Source organism: Armigeres subalbatus, chromosome 3 (genome assembly GCF_024139115.2).
Source record: "Armigeres subalbatus isolate Guangzhou_Male chromosome 3, GZ_Asu_2, whole genome shotgun sequence".
NCBI classification, from domain to species: domain Eukaryota; kingdom Metazoa; phylum Arthropoda; class Insecta; order Diptera; family Culicidae; genus Armigeres; species Armigeres subalbatus.
Window position 1 is genome coordinate 327,595,215 of NC_085141.1, and position 19,547 is coordinate 327,614,761.

A 19,547-nucleotide genomic window follows, 5' to 3' on the forward strand; every position below is an offset into this window, starting at 1 on the left:
TCCGGAGGACCATTCCTCCTTATTTCCGGTGGACCATGGTGCACAGTTTCACTTAGAGTCCCTCGCTGGCACTCGGACGATGATCAGCCGCCCCTAACATGGAGAACAGACGCTGTTGTGAGCCGATCCTGACATGGAGAACAGACGCTTAATAAGATTTGCACCTCCGGAGAGGAGCAAACCCCCCTTCCCTGTCAGCATACGACCATAGTTCCCACCGGGGTTGGTTACCCGATCTTCCCTAAGGTTGCTCGTATCCCGGCCAGCACCGCGGGGAGGTAGGGATAGGAGTTGCTGGGTAAGAGGCTAAGGACCGCGAGATGGGGTCTATTTTATTCCTTCAGGTACGCGAAGGACCAATGGTACGCTTTACCCAGCATTTGCCGTGCGCACCTTGCTTTCTTGTGCCCGTCGGATCGTTGTCGAGAACCATTTTCACCGGGTTACTGTGCAACATTCTGGCCCACCGCAGTCGACCGATTTTCGCGGTGTGAACGATGGATGGTTCTCCCAGCAGCTTATGCAACTCGTGGTTCATTCGTCTCCTCCACCTACCGTCTGCCATCTGCACCCCACCATAGATGGTACGCAGTACTTTCCTTCCGAAAACTCCAAGTGCGCGTTGGTCCTCCACGAGCATCGTCCAGGTTTTGTGTCCGTAGAGGACTACCGGTCTAATGAGCGTTTTGTAGATTGTCAGTTTGGTACGGCGGCGAACTCTATTCGATCAGAGCGTCTTGTGGAGTCTAAAGTACATACGTACGTCGCTATGCGTCTTCGAATTTCTCTGTTGGAGTCAATTTCGGCAGTCACCAGTGAGCCCAAGTACACAAATTCTTCTACCACCTCAATTTCGTCCCCACCGATGCAAACTCGCGGAGGGTGGCTCACATTGTCTTCTCTTGAACCTCTTCCTACCATGAACTTCGTCTTCGACGTGTTGATGACTAGTCCGATCCGCTTAGCTTCCCTCTTCAGTTTGATGTAGGCTTCCTTCATCCTCTCAAAGTTATGTCTTCATCTTCTTCTTCAATGACTAAATTCCAACTTGAACTTGGCCTGCTTTTCAACTTAGTATTCTATTAGCATTTCCTCAGTTATTAATTGAAAGCTTTTCTATGCCCGCCATTGCATAAGTATGTATCTTGTGTGGCAAGCACAATGGATACACTATATCCAGGGTGTCGAGAATGTTTCCAACCCGAAAACATCATAGACCGGACCGAGAATCGAACTCGCCAACTCTGGATTGACAATCCTACGCCTTTGCTCGCAAGGCTACTGGAGACCCCAAAGTTATGTACGTGCCATAATATCAATGTCGTTGGTGAAACCAAATAACTGGACGGACTTCGTGAAAATCGTACCTCTCGTGTCAATCCCTGCCCTCCAAAGCGATGTTGAATAGCAGACACGAAAGACCATCACCTTGCCGTAACCCTCTGCGCGTTTCGAAGGGACCCGAGAATGCCCCTGAAACTTGAACTACACACTCGATCCATCGTCGCCTTGATCAACCGTGTCAGTTTATTCGGAAATCCGTGTTCGTGCGTTAGCTGCTATAGCTGGACCTTCGTGGACCTACTATTTTCCAAATTAGAATCAAGCTCTAAATACTGAACTATTGTAAAACTAAAATTTTCGCTTCTCAGTACCTCTCACCGTTGATTTGAGGCATAAAGGAACTGAATTTTGGAAAATCCAACTTTTTTTTTACAATGTTCTGAAAACTCATATGTGAATATGTACATTAAGTGGAAGCTAATGATTTGAAAAATGTATTCGATGGGAGTGGGTTTGTGGGTTCAAGTCCCATCGAAGGGAAAGTGGTTACCTCCAATACATTTTTCAAATCATGATCTCCACTTTTTGTTTCGAATATTTCGTAATCTAACATGCATAAGTTTAAACGGTTTTAAGTGGACTTGATAAAAAATTATATTAGTTATTCAAAAACATCATTGGAAGCGATTATTTTTTCGTAAAAGTTATCAAAATATCGATTTTTTTAAAAAGATAGAAATGTGACATTTTAAAAACTTGCGGGAGACTTGATTCCCATATCGAGGAGAATTGATCCATATTTGAGCGGAACATGTCTAAGTTGTTTCAAGTCAAATGAAAGCCCAAAATAGATTATTTACAAATCTTAACACTTCTTTATAGTTTAACTTGAAAACAGTCGTGTGAAAATAACATATTTTTTGTATTGAGTAAGGCAAGTATTTTGGTTTTCGAATAGGGTACAGTGGTAGATAGAATGTCTGCTTTATCAACAAAGTTTGCATGCTGGGCTCGATTTACCTGCTAAAATAAATTCACTTCACGGCTTACGACAACCATTACGTATGCAAGATGATCTCTGCTTGTCTCTCTCTTCCTCAGGAAGTTCCTCCGGGAATTCCTCCGGAAGTTCACGAAAGTGAACGCACGAAAGTTCTATGAGAAGTTAATTCGCTCACGTAAAGGCCGCGTGCCACAGCCCGATATGTGTAAGGACATAAACGGAAACCTTCTTACAAACGAGCGTGAGGTGGTCCAAAGGTTCTTTTTCTTCTTCTTCTTGGCATCACATCCCCACACTGGGACAGAGCCGCCTCGCAGCTTACTGTTCATTAAGCACTTCCACTGTTATAACTGCGAGGTTTCTAAGCCATGTTACCATTTCTGCATTTGTATATCATGAGGCTAACACGATGATACTCTCATGCCCAGGGAAGTCGAGACAATTTTCAATACGAAAATTGTGTAGGTCGGTACCGAGAATCGAACCCAGCCACCCTCAGCATGGTCTTGCTTTGTAGCCGCGCATCTTATCGCATGGCTAAGGAGGTCCCCACATCCTTGCGGCACCACAACTCGCAGATGGCCTGGGTAGGAATGGTCAAGCCCTTTGACATATTTCTGCTGCCTCTGCATACGCTTCGAATAATGCACTCAAAACTGACTCATTTTTTTACCGAATTCACGAGACGATGATTCCGCATATCCAAATGATATTTCTGAATCCTTTCAATTAATTCCACTTTATACCGAATTTCATCTGGAAGGCTAGCAAATGAAATGGAAAACGAATTGCGAACTAATGAAACATCTTCTTGAATAAGCTCAAGAAAATATCGATTAAACTATTGCTCCAGTGAGTTTATCTAAGTTGATTATTCCCCAATCAAACTGCACAGTTTATAAAACTTTGTAATAATTCCGACATTAACATTGCGTCGCCAGTTTTTCAACATTGCCGCAAAGGCTTGCAAATTGTCCTTTCCTAACTTTTCAAGAAAATTTTAATTCCATCCCTCAATCAAAAAACGCATTGCCTTTTGATAATCACCGTGAGCTCGTGATCTGCATGCATTTCTTTGCAGAGTTCTTTCAACAGACGGGTGTTGAGAGTTCCAGATTTGATATAGTTCACGATTCTTATATTTATTAAATGACTACTCAGTCCTAATTTTTCATTAGTTTTTTATTTATTTATCCGACGTTTCAACATGTCTTTTTCAAGGGGAAAAATATTGACACAGTGAGTAGTAGACTGGCCCAGATTACTATGGGGAGAAAAAAATGTTGTCGAATTCCACGGGGCACCCCCCAGAATTGTGTCTTTGGGTGAGAAAATCAATCTCTGAAAATTTCAGCTCAATCGCTTGTTGCATAAGCTGGCGCATTTGATTTGAAGTTTGTATGGGGATTTCAGTTCTGATTGCTCGATTGACCTCAGAATTGCAAAAACGGCAGTTGGTATGCTACAGAACAATTTCACAGAACATTGCATGATGATTAAATGAACTTTTATATAATTTTCGGCTGAATTATTAGGAGCTGATTTGTGTATTTTTGGGTTTTTTGATCGAATCGCATCAGCCGAAACCCATATTAAAGTTTATTTCATCATCATACAATGTTCTGTGAAATTGTTCTGTAGCATACCAACTGCCGTTTTTGCAATTCTGAGGTCAATCGAGCAATCAGAACCAATTTCCAGATCGAATGAGTGCCGGAGGTGTATTTTCCTATACATTTTGGCTGAAATCCCCAAACAAACTTCAAATCAAATGCGCCAGCTTATGCAACAAGCGATTGAGCTGAAATTTTCAGATATTGATTTTCTCACCCAAAGACACAATCCTGGGGGGTGCCCCGTGGAATTAGACAACTTTTTGTTTCCTGGGCCAGTCTCGTGAGTAGCCATTCAACAAATATGATTAAAACGTACAGTCGATCCATAATCAGTAAAGTTCGATTCTTTTATTCGTCTCTGGAATCCTGATTTTATCCCAAGCATTGCTGCGGTGCACCATCCTCGAGCAGCACAAGTCAGACTAAAAAGGTTTACAGCTGTTTACAGCAACTTGATTGTGACTGAATCTGGTTACATATGAGTTGCGGTATTGTCGGATAATGCATTGTCCGCTAGCGAATATGTAAACGGGCCAGAGACGGTTCATAATCAGGCGATTTTACAGGTCATCTAAGTATACTAAACGAATTACCAATTGATTTAATTTGTATTCTACGAGGGACAAAACTGTCCGAAATGCCTGCCCAATACAACATGAGACGTAGAATATTATTTTCGTAGTTGATTAATTAAAATCTCAACTCCTTGCTATTATATTGTAGTGAAGACAAACAAAAACCTCCCAAATTGTTTTGAAAAATAATTTTGAAAGTTTTTCTGGATACTTTTAATAAAATTAGCTATTTCCATCACAGAATTCGATTTTTCTGGAAATGGAAAACCCTTGAATGTCTGCTAATCTAATCTGGTAGATAACTGTTAGACAGGATTTACCCTCGAGACTAATAAATCGTGTGTCGAAGATGGACTGGTATTGACCAGCCTTAACTCTAATCAGTTTTTGGTGGTTTTCTTAGTTTTGGGTGATTCACAATGATGATCCATATGCACAAGTAAGCATAGACTTCGAGTCACTCATGGATTCGACAATCGACATGGATTCCGATTTCCAAACAGGTGACGTATCAACAATATGCGCAACGTTCGATTCCGTTATCGAACGAAGGGAATCACTTATCTTATCTGAGACGAGGAACTGACAATCCGAATGGTGATTTTCGAACGATGATTAATGTCAACGTCGGTATTTTCTTCGACGGGAAAATTTCACAATTACCCACATCAGTTCACTGACTATCGTTTCTTCATGAAAATTTCTTACTGTTCACTAAATGCACTTGCAGATTACTTCAGCTTCAGTCGAATCACTTGTATAACTTCCGTTTTCCGATTTAGAAGCACGTAACGCTTTCTTCCCGTTATTGACTTCGCCAACGTTCACAGTGTACTGAGTAAAGGCTTGGGTTGCAAAAAGCTTTAAGTTCCGCCTAGGGACCGACACGCTACTGAGTGCACAAATAGGATTAAGTCGGTGTCGACCGTCCAACCCAAGACCGGCGATCGATAACAACTGAGCGACGTGTGACTGTTTATGTCTGCCCGCATATCTATCTCACACGGGCTGGTGGTGCGAAGCGTTGACTGAAGCGATGGAATTGATTGTTTGGTGACCTAATCGGAATCGATAGGGTAGTGGGACGACGGAAGTCCGTTTAGGCATCCTGGCCGGTTGATTTTATTCCTCGACGTATTTGGCACCCTAGGGTTTGTGTGGTTTAATCTAACTTTACATTATTCTGAAAATGTGAACCTTAGGCTCCACGCAATAGTAGAACTATTTGAAATCTGTCAACGTTTGCAGGTCAGGTTTGAAGAAATATGAGTCCACATAAGAAAATTGTTATGCCGTGAATCTTGAAGCATTTATAGAAACAAGAGGATTAATTTAGTTAAATTGAAAGAAAAGAAGGAATCTATAGATATTTCATCATGCTTTGAAAAAAAAAATATAAAATAAATACGGTATCCAGATAGCAGAACATTCTACGGAAAATTCGTCAAAATTCATTCGGATTTCTTTGGGAAATTTTTTCGACTTTCCCCGGAAAGTTCATCTATCAAATTTCCATTGTGAGTTTTTTCGGACTTCCATGTTTTTTTAATTACCACGAGAAATCTTTCAAACTAGGAGGAATTCAGGAAGAACTTTCGAGGAAATTCGAAATAAATTTCCGATTAAATTAGATATAATTTCCTGAGGATATTCAAAAAAATTTCTCAACGTAAATTTGAAATAATTTCACTTGGAATTCAAGAGTTTCCTGTGAAAATTCGAAAAAAATCCCGAGGAAATTCGAAAGAATTTTCCAAGGAAACTCGTAAGAATTTACCGAGGAATTTCAGAAGAATTTAGACGGATATTTGGAAGAATTTCCTGATGAAATTAAAAAGTTTTTCTTGAGGTGCTTCGGAAAAAAATCCTAGAGAAAGTTCAGAAAAATTTCGGAAGAATTTCCCGAGCATATTCGGAAGAAATTCGGATGAGTTTCGCGGGGGAAAGCGGAAGAATCTCCAGAGGACATTGGGCAAAAACCCTGAGGTAATTTGGAAGGGGAGGTGCAAATCTGATCGAGTATCTGTCCACCAAGGAAGCTTATACGTCAAAGGTAGCATCTGTTTCCCATGTTAGGGGCGGCTGAGCTTCGTCCGTGTTCCGTGTTCTGTCGCTTCTACAACATTGTTGACCTCGGAATCTATCGTGGCGCTAACGCCGACGCTGACCACTATCTGGTGATGGTTAAACTGCGTCCAAAATAATCCGTCATCAACCTTGTACGGTACGAGCGACCGCCTTGTATGGGACATGAACGTCTTAATTATTCTTGAAACGAGGCGTCCGAACGTCGCGAAAGGAGGGTTCTTGGCATTTTGAAAGGACGGAGGAAGGAGGCTTCCGAGCCTTTTGGAAGGAGGCTTGCACGCCTTTTGGAAGGAGGCTTCCAAGCCTCTTCGAAGGAGGCTTCCGGGCCTCTTGGAAGGAGGCTTCCGAGCCTCTTGGAAGGAGGCTTCCGAGCCTCTTGGAAGGAGGCTTCCGAGCCTCTTGGAAGAAGGCTTCCGAGCCTCTTGGAAGGAGGCTCCCGAGTCTCTTGGAAGGAGGCTTCCGAGCCTTTGGGAAGGAGGCTTCCGAGCCTTTTGGAAGGAGGCTTCCGAGCATTTTGGAAGAAGGCTTCCGAGCCTCTTGGAAGGAGGCTTCCAAGCCTCTTGGAAGGAGGCTTCTGAGCCTCTTGGAAGGAGGCTTCCGAGCCTCTTGGAAGGAGGCTCCCGAGTCTCTTGGAAGGAGGCTTCCGAACCTTTTGGAAGGAGGCTTCCGAACCTTTTGGAAGGAGGCTTCCGAACCTTTTGGAAGGAGGCTTCCGAGCATTTTGGAAGAAGGCTTCCGAGCCTCTTGGAAGGAGGCTTCCAAGCCTCTTGGAAGAAGGCTTCCAAGCCTCTTGGAAGGAGGCTTCCAAGCCTCTTGGAAGGAGGCTTCCAAGCCTCTTGGAAGGAAGCTTCCGAGCCTCTTGGAAGGAAGCTTCTGAGCCTCTTGGAAGGAAGCCTGAGCCTCTTGGAAGGAGGCTTCTGAGTCTGTTGGAAGGAGGCTTCTGAACGTCTTGAAAGAAGTCTTCTGACCCTCTTGGAAGGAGGCTTCCAGCCTGTTGGAAGGAGGCTTCCGAGCCTGTTGGAAGGAGGCCTCCGAGCCTCTTGGAAGGAGGCCTCCGAGCCTGTTGGAAGGAGGCTCCCGGGCCTCTTGGAAGGAGGCTTCCGAGCCTCTAGGAAGGAGGCTTCCGAGCCTCTAGGAAGGAGGCTTCCAAGCCTCTAGGGAAGGAGGCTTCTGAGCCTCTTGGAAGGAGGCTTCCTGAGCCTCTTGGAAGGAGGCTTTCGAGCTTCTTGGAAGGAGGCTTTCGAACCTCTTGGAAGGAGGTTTCCAAGCCTCTTGGAAGGAGGTTTCCAAGCCTCTTGGAAGGAAGCCTGAGCCTCTTGGAAGGAAGCTTGGAGCCTCTTGGAAGGAGGCTTCCGAGTCTGTTGGAAGTAGGCTTCTGAGCCTGTTGGAAGGAGGCCTGAGCCTCTTGGAAGGAGGCCTGAGCCTGTTGGAAGGAGGCTCCTGAGCCTCTTGGAAGGAGGCTTCTGAGCTCTAGGAAGGAGGCTTCCAGCTCTAGGGAAGGAGGCTTCAAGCCTCTAGGAAGGAGGCCTGAGCCTCTTAAAAGGAGGCTTCCGAGCCTCTTGGAAGGAGAATGCTGAGCCTCTTGGAAAGAGGCTTCCAAGCCTCTTGGAAGGAGGCTTCCGAGCCTCTTGGAAGGAGGTTTCCAAGCCTCTTGGAAGCCTCTTGGAAGGAGGTTTCCAAGCCTCTTGGAAGGAAGCCTGAGCCTCTTGGAAGGAAGCCTGAGCCTCTTGGAAGGAGGCTTCCGAGTCTGTTGGAAGTAGGCTTCCGAGCCTGTTGGAAGGAGGCCTCCGAGCCTCTTGGAAGGAGGCTTCCGAGCCTCTTGGAAGGAGGCTTCCGAGCCTCTTGGAAGGAGGCTTCCGAGCCTCTTGGAAGGAAGCTTCCGAGCCTCTTGGAAGGAAGCTTCCGAGCCTCTTGGAAGGAAGCTTCCGAGCCTCTTGGAAGGAGGCTTCCGAGTCTGTTGGAAGGAGGCTTCCGACCCTCTTGGAAGAAGGCTTCCGACCCTCTTGGAAGGAGGCTTCCAGCCTGTTGGAAGTAAGCTTCCGAGCCTGTTGGAAGGAGGCCTCCGAGCCTCTTGGAAGGAGGCCTTCGAGCCTGTTGGAAGGAGGCTCCCGAGCCTCTTGGAAGGAGGCTTCCGAGCCTCTAGGAAGGAGGCTTCCGAGCCTCTAGGAAGGAGGCTTCCAAGCCTCTAGGAAGGAGGCTTCCGAGCCTCTTGGAAGGAGGCTTCCGAGCCTCTTGGAAGGAGGCTTCCAAGCCTCTTGGAAGGAGGCTTCCAAGCCTCTTGGAAGGAGGTTTCCAAGCCTCTTGGAAGGAGGTTTCCAAGCCTCTTGGAAGGAGGTTTCCAAGCCTCTTGGAAGGAAGCTTCCGAGCCTCTTGGAAGGAAGCTTCCGAGCCTCTTGGAAGGAGGCTTCCGAGTCTGTTGGAAGTAGGCTTCCGAGCCTGTTGGAAGGAGGCCTCCGAGCCTCTTGGAAGGAGGCTTCCGAGCCTCTTGGAAGGAGGCTTCCGAGCCTCTTGGAAGGAGGCTTCCGAGCCTCTTGGAAGGAGGCTTCCAAGCTTCTTAGAAGGATGCTCCTAACATTTGCCAAATATTATCGGGGCTAAATACTATTTAGTATTTTTAGTATTAGATTTTCTGAACAACCATTGGAAAGCAAATTCCTGTTAAGTGTAGGTCTAGGCATATCCTGAGAACGGTATGCATCCGACAAAAAAAGCTTTCTCCTATCAGATAAGGAAATAAGTTCTGCAGTAAAACGTTTGTATTCTAGGGAACCTATGAAACGATTTTTGTTTACAAATTCCTGAAAAATCAAAATATACTATGAATGAGAACAAACTAACAGCTCGTGGGTTTGAACACTTCTTCCAAATAGCATAAACCAATATCATAATATTTCAGTGATAATTATTGATATTGTTAATCATGCTAATAGCTCATTTGGCTATCGAATCACGATTTGATAATAATGAGATATTTTCGTCTACTCGGGACAACACGATGAGTGTCTAACAACAGTTGGCAACGGCCGTTGCATTACAGAAAGCGAGTGATGTGTAAAGGTTTCGACTATTTCAGTCTTGTAAAACCATTAAACGATTAGCATTTTACTTTGCCCGACTTTTCGATCATTGAAAAATTGACCCATTATTTCCCTTGAAAAAGACTACATTCAATGGTCGAAACGTCGGGCAGAGAAAAACGCTAATCGTTTAATGGTTTTATAAGATAGAGATAGCCGAAATCTCTACATGAAAACTATTTCCAGTCGTCTTCAATACCATATTTATTTGATATGCTGATAAGGATAACCTGATTGATTTGAAACACACGTTACCTGTCTTCATGATTGTAGTTCTGTTCTGACGACCTGAACTCGAGAACGTTTTTGATGACCTTGCATGTACGGAAATGCAGTAATACATGCCCTGCATATCTTGACAGGCAGATTTTGACGTAAACTACGTCTAAGTGAAAGGCTCGGATACAGGCTCGGAAATTTGTAAATTCGAGACCACGTAATTAGAAGAGATTTCAAACGTGAATAGCGTCTTTATCTTTCAATGGATTTTCAAGATTTTCTAATCAATCGATTCGGAAACTAACCAGTAAGTTGCCAAACACATCGATACTATTGATTATCAACGTTAAACTATTGAAAATGTTATTTCTGACCAAATACGGTAAAAAAATCAAAATTAATCAATCCTGTTCATGCATTTCCAACACGAACATCAGATTGATGTAAGGTATGGCCCTTTTGAGGCACTGCTTCATTTTACCCGTTTTTTTAAAGATCCCGTGTTTCGTGCACGCGCGTCAGAAGCGGCCCTAGCGCCAACGGCTGTCGCAGCGGTGGTTGTGCAGCAGAAAAATTTTCGCTTTTCGGGCGGTCAAGGCAGCAGAAGCGCGTCAATCACGTCCGTGTACAAAATCAGCATTGGAAGTAATCGTCGGCGGATCTGGCAATCGGCAGCGCCTGTAGTGGCGAACCATCGGATGGCGGTTGCGCGGTCAAGTGGTTGCTGTTAGTGAGGCACATAATTTAAAATAAATCGGTTCTTTTCATTATATTTGAAAAGAAGGTAAAGTTGAGATGAGCAACCGCTAGTGACTTGCAAATTCTCCAGTGATTTTTTTTCGCGTGATTCTGTCTTCGGTTATGTGCTTCAAAATGCGTATTGTAGAGAAGACTAACAAGTGAGAATTGATTCTGAACAAACATTTTTTCATAGAACAAAACATAATCGCTTGGCGTCGGTAGCTTGGTGTCGGTCCGAGCAGCGGCCATCGACGGGTGATTGGAAATGAAATTGGTGATAAGAAAATTATTTTGAGCTTTTTAGTGGAATGTCTTCACTTGTCATAAGACGAGTTAATACAATCCCATTGAATTCCACCACTTAATTGTTGACTTTCGAGTCGAGTCAAGTACGAAACACTGAAGACGGTCTTACTGTTGAGGTCGAAATACGTATCTGTCAAGATACAATTAAGTGGTGGAATTCAATGGGATTGTATTAACTCGTCTTATGACAAGTGAATGAAATCGGTTCCGGAATGAATTTAATTCAAAGTGCAAAGCATAATCGCTTGGCGACGGCACAAAGTTGCCATCATCGGTAGCAGAATCTCAAGCTCGTGTCGGAATGAGACGATGCAATAAATTTATTTGTATGATGACATGATGATGACTGACATGATGACGCTTCAATGGATTTATTCGTACGGTGACTGAAGAAAATTCGACGACGTCAGTATTGGTGGTCGTTTGCAGTTGATTGCTGCAGAATTTTTATTACGGACAACATCCAAACTTTGTTCAGTCACCATGCGAATGAATTTATTGCAGCGCTTTTCTACGACACGCTTGTGATTCCGCTATAGTATCCTATCCAGCTTTCCACGCTCGGTAATGGCGGCTTGTCGTTGTGTAAAAATCAATCGGTCACTGTACTTCTTGATACTAGCTGGAGGAAAACTTACTGGCGAAAAGGCCTTTTTTCCTTCCCCTCACCCAGGAACGCCAGTGAGCTTTCCTCCGGCTAGTGTAAAAAGTACAGTAACTGATTGATTTTTACACAACGACAAGCCGCCATTACCAAGCGTGGAAAGCTGGATAGTGGTATACCGACGGCATCGTTACAATCGAACTGTCTGTCATGGTCAAGCGATTGTGCTTTGAAATATGGAGAAACATTGACTTAGATTGACAACTGGTGGTCCAGATAAATCGAATTATATTCAATAATGCACATTTTTAATCACTAATAGCAATATAACCAAACTATTTTTCTTAATCCTGCGAGACAAACCTGACTTGAGAGCTGCTTTCCGACCACTCACTTCTGCAAACGTCACCGATACGAACAAATTTCACGGGTGCGGCAAGATTGCCGGAGGCGTACCCACGCCGATGGAACCAATGACAAAATGACGCCTCCGCGAGATACTAGCTTTCTTTATTTCTTTAATGAAGTGACACCATAAGCGCCGCCCCTTTGGCAAACGCCAGGGATGCAAATCTTGGTTACGCATTTCCTTATTCGCTGTTAGGGCGGGGCTAATGACCGACCACTCTGTTTTTCGTTCGAGATTTCAAGGAGGTCGGCCGTCGGTGTTCGGTAGCGATTATATCCGCAGCAGACAACAGCGACATCACTGGCAGTCATCGCTGGTGGGGCGTCGAATCATCGAATGGCAGTCACACCTGTCCTCCTTAAGGTGAAGGTGGGTTGAGTACCAAAACAAAGCTTTGAAAGTATTGATACAATAAAAACTGTCATATACTGTAGTAGTATTGGTGTCGTATTTATAAAAAAACGAAGAATATTAGTAGGGTAGTTCAAAAAACGACACAGCTCCACCACGCTCACTCGATTCCGTCCCATGCTCCGAGTGTCTTCCAAAAACCGATTTGAACAAAAACTGGTTGAACACTAGCCGGTTCAAGTTTGTATAGTATAGTAGCAATGAAAATAAATACTAAGGTATGGAAATCCATATACTGTGTGCGTGCCTTTCGTGTATGGCGAAAAACCTTTCACTACTACATTCGAACGAGCACCCATAAGAAGCCGTGCAAATATGTACGTCACCATTTGCTGTTTACATTTTCTATCATCCACTAATACACTTGCATTGGGTCTTCTTCCTCACCTTCTATCTATTCACATTGGTATAGTAGTATGAGAAAACAAACTTTTCTTTACACTGGCTACAGCGTCTTCCCTCCAAACGCGTGCGAAACAAGAATCCACATGGCTTAAAGCAACATTCCAGAGACTTCACTGAACCGCAGGAAAGTTCCATTGATTATGTAACGCAAAAAATAAGCCTAATTATCATGCTAAAGATTCGCAACCTCGATCAAAACCGACTCCCAACTATCGAAACCACCATTCAATGTCCATTGTCTATGGAATTAAAGCTCTTGAATATTTCATCCAGTCATATAGTCTCCCCCCTCGCCAGCGCAGCGCCCAATGGAGTGCCACAATCAAAATAATGTAAAATTCAACCTCGCCATATCAACTGTCATACAAACCTGAAACGACCTGTGCATGGTAAGCCTTTATTCAAACCAACCCAAACCATCGGATGACACCCAAATTATGAATCATAATCGACTGAGCGCGGCGGAGCAAAATCATTTTTTGAACCACCCTATGTATTAGTTTGCTGCTGCCGTTGCCAGTGTTTACATTCGCTCCGCGGTCAGTTTTTAATCGTTTTTTCGGGCAAAAATAGCTGCTTATATTTGGTTTTCGGTTAAAACGAGTGACTGTTTTCAAAAAGTGATGTTTAATTTGCATTCTATCAACATTTCGGGCTGCTCATGTGCGGAGAAGTGAGTAAAAACTTGATTTTTCAAATGCCCTTTGAGAAGAAGTGAAGTGCAGAAAATTGCGAACGGCAAATAAATTGGCACGAAACTGCTGATTTATGATATAATTCGAGCCGAAATACATAGGACCCTTTGGAGAAACATGTTCATTATCACAGGAAGTGAATAAATATGCTGTGAACAGGTTAGTAATTTGAATATTATACTTTTGTTCGATGGTGTTCGATGCATTCGAATGTTGGTAGGAGAGGAGTGCGGGAGGTGTGGGGTTGACCCGTGGAAGGTCCGGTGCCATATTGACTGCCATCGTGGTACTCCTCCAACTATGTCCTTAATGGAAGCAGCTCTTAAACCAATCGCAAGGTTAAAACTATTAAGAGGTTTGCTGATAGTGATTAAAGAAGCACATCAAGGAAAATAAATCAGTTCTTATCAGAGCCAAGTTTACATTCGGAAAAAAAATTATAGACTGTACTGTGACTAAATATAGCAAGTTTATGGCCAGTAAAACTTACTCGCAAGATTCTAAGTTTGGTTGGCGATGTTGGCAATTTTAAATGTGTATTGAGAATTAATCGGTCAATAAAACAATAAATTTATTCGCATAATGACTGAAACAAATATAATGGCGTTAGTATCGGCTCGAGCGTCGGCCGTCAGCAAGTGGTTGGCAAAAAATGTATTGAATATGATAGCATAATTATCGATTTGGCTGTCGTCCGCGAAAAATGAAATTGGCCCGCACGATTCTGACCTTCGTTTTGTTGCTCTTAGTAATTGGACATTATTCAAAATAAATTGGTTCTTTTCAGAACCACAATTTTATACATGAGAAAGTTGATCCGAGATGAATTTTCGTCAAAGTACAAAACATAATCGCTTGGCGATGGTAGAAAATAGGCATCAGTAACGGAAACATGCGTGCGTCGTTTATTCGCGTGGATAGTATCTGTGCGTTCAAAATCTAATATTTACGTGATGCTAGAATTATCATTGCACCAAAAGGTTTTGCGTAGTCTACGTCGGATGGTCGTGTCTTGTACCCAACTTTCTTTTTTTTCAGTACAATTCTACTTTAAATTTAAGAATTTCGCAAACGTCGGCTGCACGGACTGCAAGAATCTCTAACAGAAAACTAATCGCAATCTCACATCAACGACTACCTTTATCAAATTATCTTTCCTAAATAAAGAGCAGTAAATTTGCTTCTTATTTTGAGAGTGCCTATGAGTGCAGAGCTGACCGCCGTAGAATTCACATAAGAAAAACCTATAAATAAGACCATAACAGCATCTTTTGATGACTAAGGAATGTATTGTCTTTCAAGCGGAATTATTTGCAATTTTGTGTTCCGCAGCAATATAATTCTGCTCAGATGGCTGGATATCTATCAAAGCACTTGGTTTGTCCAACTGAAGGCTGATGGAAACCTAAAATAAGGAACTTAAGCTTGATATTAATTGTTTGAAGAGTTAATGAAGCATCACGTGGCCTCAGTAGATTTTGAACGTTGACGTTTGGGTTATTTCGTAGGGAGTCGCTTATTTGAAACGATATTCGAACCGAGTCTGGTAGAATCAGAGTGGTCTTAGCTAATCTGTTTAACCAGAGCTGCAGTATTTAAAGCAAACTCGTGTCGACTGATATGTAACTTTCAAGTTTATACGCAACTTGTCGACCCGGCAGACGTTGTCCTGCATAGTAGGCGAGAATGTGCATTCCGAACTGCCCATGCAAAGTTCGCATAGGAATCACAATTTTAGTTATTCACGGTTTGCTCAACTTTACTCGTAATTTTCCCATTAGGAAATATCATATAAACCCGTCGGAAACTATAACGAATGTTTCTGCTGAAGGAATGAAAAAATCCATCCAGCCGTTTTCGAGTTATGCGGATACGAACACAGACCATTTCATTTTTATATATAAGAAGAAGATTATGTTTGGGGCTACTCAATGTTCATATACCATGTGGACATTTTAGGGGAGAGGGGAGGTACAGCGATTGTCCACGGTTCAAATCAATTTTTAAAAATGTATAAGAGCAATTCTCGCTTATCTTTTCAAAAGGAGCTATGTAACATTTTTTACATGAATTAATTTGTGTACTGCAATCAAAAGCTTTCATATTGGTCTGTTGATTACAATATTCAAATAAATTCATGAAAAAAATATACTTAGGCCTTTTGAAAAGTTAAGCGAAAATGTGCTTTCGACTGTTTATTGTTATTTTAACTTAAAACGGCTATGCAGTCTTTAAGGATTAAAACAAGATTTATATTTGTCCAACATTTCGATACGTGGTTGGTGTCTTTATCGGGGGAAAAATATTATGTTTGTTCCTTGTCTAATGTTTGGTCTTACAATAACTGTCTACCACACATTAGACAAGAAACAGACATAATATTTTTCCCCTGATGAAGACACCAACCCCGTGTTGAAACGGATAATTATCTAAGCGAAAATTATCTACGCTTGGGGAGGGTGGTATCGAAACTGGCCAAAACCTGTCCACGAGGCATTTGGAGAGCCCCTTTCCAAATGAGCCCTGGGTAAGCACTTGTACCGCTTCTTTGGAAAACAGCATAAATGGTATTTATCGTTAAATTGAGATTTTTATATGTTTTACTAAAGGGAAACATGCCACATGGCTTTATAAGGATCGCTTGGCAGAAAATATTTATCTATGGGCATCCACCCAAAATTCGGAGATAAATACCCAAAATTTTCATTTTACAAATTTATCACAGTGGATAAGGCGCCAATTATCACAATCATGTTGCACTTCTCAGACGCCGATTAGCCGGAGGTCAACGATCGCAAAACATAAAAATCCACAGCTGTGATCCAGCTCACCAAACCGCAGCGCGACGAAGCAAATAACGTTAAACAATAACCGCCCCGGACCGTTGCTGGTCGCGGCACCCCTCTTTTTCGACGTTGATGGTATTAACCACGTTAGTTAAGGCTCAGTAAACCCCCGCACACGCTTATTGGATCAACGCAACGGCAAGGCCAATGGATGCAATGCAATGCTACGGGGGTACGGTACTGAATGTTTTTTTTTTATTTCCAAACACTTCGGTCTTTTTTCACGGTCTTTCTATTCCACGTTATGCATGAGGCGATTTTGCCCATCGGTTTTTGTTTGGGCCCGGTTCCGGTTCCTGTCATGACTGGTGTTAAACCAGACCGGGGCAAAATATAAAATGATTCAATAATCGCATCCAATCCAGAGCCTTTAAGCTACTTTTCATTAGGTTTGCAATGTAATAATAAGTAGCGTAATTTATGTGTAAAAATAAATAACATAAATTATCTAAACAAGTATAGGAAAACTACATCTCTGTTCCCGTATTTGACTTGGATCAGTCTGACACAACATCGATCAATTCATAGTTGTACATAAGTAGGTATACAAACAAGAACTTTCTCAGTACATTAGATGCCAGTCAGATTTTGAAGCACTATTTCACAATGCTGATCTGTGAGGGTACGTATATCTGCATGACTGCATACTGCATTATAACTGCAGTTTGCATTTATTTGCTGGAACAAGTTTGTCTATGGTGAACCTAAATTACAGTCTAGTATAGGGCTTTCATAATTTCTTTTCAATATAATTTATATATTTTAAGTTTTGCTTTCATTGGATCACTATAGAAAGTTTAAATAAGTTTTGCATAAACCATTCTGTGAATTAACTTAAAATTGATTTCCTTCCAAATAATTTATATAGAGATTTTTCAAAAATGTTATAAGTTCATCACTCCCCCGAGCTAATAATTGCAGCATTTGCACACTTTATCCTCTAACAACTTTCCTCATAAATATTTTTTGTCCGTCCTCGTTACAAGTCCCACGGCCATTACACTGCAATATCTTTGACCCGAAGTAGAGAATACTCTGCATAATCGTACAATCCACTGTGTAACTAATGCAAGGTCGGGTTCCGTCAACAAGAACATTCAACCGGTTAGTATGCTGAACCAATTACGAGAAAGATATGAAAGGCAAGAAACTACACCTCACATTGCTTGCTGACGTCGTTTGCTCCACAAATACGTACCCTTTTGTGCTGCATCCAACTCGCGGGCAATCCGCTAGCTGATCATCCCCAGATATGAACTAATAAACATGAGATTGTTTGGCAAATCTAGCGTTACTCGACGAAACAATATTTTGAGGTTACATATTTGTATACTGATCAACTTACAAGTAGATGATGCCATTTCATCATAACAGCCACTTATAAACCGCGTAAAGCGATAATATAAACAGCTATCATGGGTTAAGCATACTCATATGCAAAAAAAAAGTCAATTTAGATTAAGAGCGAATTCAGCATTTTGTTCTTCTACTAACATCGAAAGATAAATCTAAGATTTAGTCCTATGCGCAGCGCAAGAAGTTTATATTGTGAAAACCCGTCTGCATATTATACAATTATCAATACATGCCGCACGCTACCCTACCTTCAAACAGTCGCGGGAAGATATCAATCATCGCCAAAGCGTGTGGCGTAAATGATTGAGGTTTGAATCACTTTCCAGTAAGTAACCTACCTCTGAATGCTATAGTGATTGTATTTATAGCTGTGAGAAGAAAAATGCTTTGGAAAGAACAAGACAAAACCAACCAAACAATATTCGAGCGATCCTTCTGCAGCAGGTGCTATCTAATCAGATGGTGCTCGCAGTTACAGCGCAGTTGCAGCGATTCAGTACCGGTTGTGTTTGATAACAACACACAGCCATGGACTATGGCTCATAATAGGGTTAATGTACGAGCACCCGTCTTGTTTAGCACGAAAATAATTTATTATATGAAAACAGAAATAAATCTATTAAAAGATGTTTTAACGATTTATTATTTATTTATTTATTTACTCAGACTAATGTCGGGATGGCCTTTGCAGTACATAAAAGTCGTCCCCATTTAGCTCAGTCATGGCTGCACGTCGCCAATAAGAATCTGTGTCAAAAGGTCGAAGGACAAAAGGTCGAAAGGACAAAAGGTCGAAAGGTCAAAAGGTCGAAAGGACAAAAGGTCGAAAGGACAAAAGGCCGAAAGTACAAAAGGTCGAAAGTCAAAAAATAGAAAGGACAAAAGGTAGAAATCACAAAAAAAAACGAAGGAAAAGAAGGTCGAAAAAATAACAGCAGGTCGAAAGAAAAACAGGTTGAAAAAATCAAAAAAATTAAATTTGAACAATTAAAAATTACAAAAAAATAGAGTATCCCGTCCAAAGGCGGTCTTGGGCGTTAGAGGGTTACTAGTTGACTTCAAAATAAAACACAAACGTTTACAAATCATGTAACACAAATTTTGGCAATTCCATAGCCCTCCCCACTTCACAGCGTAATGTAACGGTTTCTAATAATAAAAATAAATGTATTATATTCGTTAATACACACTTATTTTTTTTTACCGGGATCTCAGCAAAATGTTGAACTTTTACCGAGATTCGCACAACCGTGCCCCAGCAAACATGTTTTTTGCCGAGATTTCTGTCAAAGTTGCTGAAAATCAGCAAATAATTTGCCGAAAATCAGCTAACAAACGTCATTTTGCCGGGATAACAGTTTTTCATTTTGCTGGCGCACGGCTGTGCGGATTTTTGCCGAGCTGCAGAAATAAAAACTAAGTGTGTAGTAACTTAAAATCAATTTTTTTGAACAAAAATGTATCATCTTTTGAGCACATTCGAAGATGGTATGTTAAGCTAAAATGATATATTTTAAATGATCATTTTGATGAAAATGGGTGAAGAACTATTTTCAGGAATTACAATTAAAGTTAATAAAGTGTTGACCCGATTTTGTCACTCCCCGATTTTAACACGTTTTCGTCCCGATTTCATCACTAAAAATGAAATTTTTAGACGTTCTTTTATACATAAATGTGCAAAAGAATGGTTGATTAATACTCGACGTTTTGCCTAATTTTTTCGACCTTCGAGTTTTGATCTTCGACTTTTTGACGTTCGACCTTTTGTCCAACAACCGCAATTTCTATCTTTTGTTCTTTCGATCTTTTGTCTTTCGACGTTTTTACTTTCGATGTTTTGACCTTCGACCTTCGACCTTTTGACCCTTCGACCTTTTGTCCTTTCGACCGTTTGACACAGATTTTCTGT

At 41.9% G+C, this 19,547-nt stretch overlaps 1 protein-coding gene across 7 annotated transcripts in view; it reads right to left on the reverse strand.

Moving 5' to 3' along the window:
- The window catches only part of LOC134225582 (huntingtin-interacting protein 1), a 94,350-nt gene that overhangs the window by 33,261 nt on the left and 41,542 nt on the right, over positions 1–19,547 (reverse strand). The window contains exon 1 of one of the 7 annotated variants that reach the window (XM_062705773.1): positions 5,187–5,340. The exons of the other annotated variants lie outside the window; for them this stretch is intronic. The gene's annotated coding sequence lies outside the window, so the exon portion shown is untranslated. Of the gene's footprint in view, positions 1–5,186; positions 5,341–19,547 lie in introns of those variants that run through there. 7 annotated transcript variants of the gene reach the window in all.